Here is a 2,835-nt window from a genome sequence, read left to right on the forward strand (position 1 = left end):
AAATTTGACAGTCACACGCTTGAAGGTGTACAACATGTGCGACAGTTTACTGTGCATATAGAATAGTGAAATTTCCATTTTTTTTGAGTGTGGTACTGTACTGTAATTATACTGTATGTGTAAGTATAAAACCCCTGTAGATGATTGGCTCAGCTCTCTCCTCTCTCCGTTGTTAGGATGCAGAGATTCTGATTGGTGTGTCATCAGTTTTGCGATCTAATGTTTAACTTACTCATTGTTGAACTTTTTGAGAAATGTGTCTTTGTTTTGAAAACTGAATGAATGGTTTGGGGAAAAAAGTGCCAACTAAAATCAGTTATATTAACAATAGAGAAAACTGCAATACGACTAGATTCTTACCTAACTCTGCTATTAGTTTCCGTGATTGGCATCTTATTGATTTCATGTTATTGTTACTGTTGGCTTATATCCATGATGAAAGTGGAGCGAGCGGTCGGAGAATAGGATCACCAAACAATTACGCGATGAATCTCAGACATATCCGGACGGGATGAGTTACCTGAAAAGCAGTAATTATCTGATTCATGAACAAATGTAAAAACAATTCGTTAGTGAACTGCGCCACGCTTTGTGGTTTTGACTAAAAAAGATCCGGTTCATAAGAATCATTTGTTAATGAAGCCGACTACACTGGCACTCTTCGTGCGCATGCAACCATCGTGCACAGTTTAATAAAAGATGTGTTTTTGCCATTATTTTTGCGTTACTCTGTCGTCGCCGCGGCTGAATATTAGCTCATGAAACACTGCTTACATTTATATTATATATAATATGGTTTAATTTAATAATTAAAATAATATATATTTAGATTTTCTTATATTTAGATCTATGGTTCCATGAAGTACCTTTGATGTCTGTGGAAACTTTCTATTGCACAAAAGCCTCTTCATAGTAGAAAAAGGTTCTTCTGATTATTAAATGGACATTCACACTATAAAAATGGTTATTTTAAGAACTGTTCACTGAAAGGTTCTTAGGGAACATAAAATGGTTCTTCTATTGCATCACAATAGAATGGAACCTTCATTTTTATAGTATTTTGAAAATGACAAAAGCCAGAGAGGACTTGCATAAAAGACAAATCTCTTACAGAAGCAGCATCATATGCTGCACCAAATGATGATGACTGACAATTTGACACTTAATCCTCATGTTGTTGTGCTACATTCACAAATATTTAGAACTGTGCCGTATCACAGTAAATCCAGAGAGCTTTGAGCTACATTATAAACAACCCGCACAATGCACGAAATGCATAGCTGAACCACTCTGAATTCCCATAAGACAAAATTGTTGCTGACACAAAGAATGTGCATGTGAACGGCAGAGCACCACTGAACAGCCAAAGAAGCAGCAAATCGAACCTGCAATGTTATGTTCCTTTCATATATTCAAGAAATTAATTAAATTAAGTGTGTTTTTGCTACAATGACATGTTTTTAACAAATGTCAGTTAAGATGTTGAGCAAAATATAAGTCCTCACCACTGCACAAAATCCACTCACAGCGTTATATTAAGATAGGATTAAATATGACCCTTGGTTAACAATTTCAAATGTAATCCCATTAGTTCAGCTCTCAATTAAAACCTTTTTACAACATTTTTTTTGTAATAAGCCTCAGTGGAATGTATCTTTAAACTTTTGAACTTTAACCTTGTATCATTCTCTCATTCACTTCCTTCTCTACTGTATATGTACTTCCTCCCACCTGTATATATATATGTGTGTGTGTGTGTGTGTGTGTGCATGCTTGAGGGAGGGGACTCATGTTCCATGGTACTGGACGATGTGACCACATCACATAGCCACACACACATTGCTTGATTCCAAGAAACAAGTAGGTTAGATTTACTGACATTTTGCCTAAACACACACACACACACACTAATGCACAGAACACATACATTTTGAGTTTTAGCTTAGGAACCTCCAGGAGATTCCAGAATATATAAGTCAGCATAAAACAAAAATCCACTCTATTTTCAAAGTGCATATTCTTGATCTTATTATGAATGATTAATCAATGCATACGTTTTTTACCTTACCGATCACAAGCTCGCATTCAGATCCGCCTCCATCCAATCAACAACCTGTGGATGGAAGTCCCCATTCTACAGTGTTTTCTTTTTGATGATCCTTTTCACTTGGATGTATAATACGGAAGACAGTATCTGCCACTGCTTCTGTTATATTGCAGTTTAAACACTAATGGCTTTTAAGACATGTGCCTTTGCATTTTGTGTTTCTGATATTATTGTTAAATACACTATAATCTCACTTTTAATGTAGGTCTGCAGCTGTGCATGCCTGTGTGTCTGTGTGTCAGGTTTTTGCTACATTTCCAGACCAAATGTCCCCATTATGAAACCTGAAAAACTACATTTCAGGGACCGGCCAACAGTCATTGTGAAAATAAAAACACATAAACAAAGTAAATAAAGTAAATAATGTTTTCATTACAATCTTGGTAAAATAAAATATCATTAGCCTAGTATACAAGCTATAGTCACTAATGGAAAGTTCCCAACATGACAAAAAATATGTGCATGTGTATTTGTGTTAGTAGCACAACAGTAGCTACACTTCATTCATACCTCTCTCTTTCCTTTCAGTCATCCTCCCCCTTCCCTTCTCCCCTTCGTGCTCCCTCTGTTCATTAGATTAGGATTTCTTAATGTGGCTTTCAGGGATTATCTTTAGTCTGTTACAAAACCAGTGTGTGTTTGTGTTTCAGCAGGTTTGTGTATTTATACTTCTGTGTATTTGTGGTTGTACGGTTGTATACAGTGAGTGTGTATTTAACAGCAAATAC

At 35.9% G+C, this 2,835-nt stretch overlaps 1 protein-coding gene across 1 annotated transcript in view; it reads left to right on the forward strand.

The window, feature by feature from the left end:
- The window catches only part of LOC107656700 (nuclear receptor ROR-gamma-like), a 34,430-nt gene that overhangs the window by 24,449 nt on the left and 7,146 nt on the right, over positions 1 to 2,835 (forward strand). The gene's annotated exons all lie outside the window — the stretch shown is intronic.

Source organism: Sinocyclocheilus anshuiensis, unplaced genomic scaffold (assembly GCF_001515605.1).
Source record: "Sinocyclocheilus anshuiensis isolate Anshui unplaced genomic scaffold, SAMN03320099.WGS_v1.1 scaffold1683, whole genome shotgun sequence".
In the NCBI taxonomy this organism is placed as follows: Eukaryota; Metazoa; Chordata; class Actinopteri; order Cypriniformes; family Cyprinidae; genus Sinocyclocheilus; species Sinocyclocheilus anshuiensis.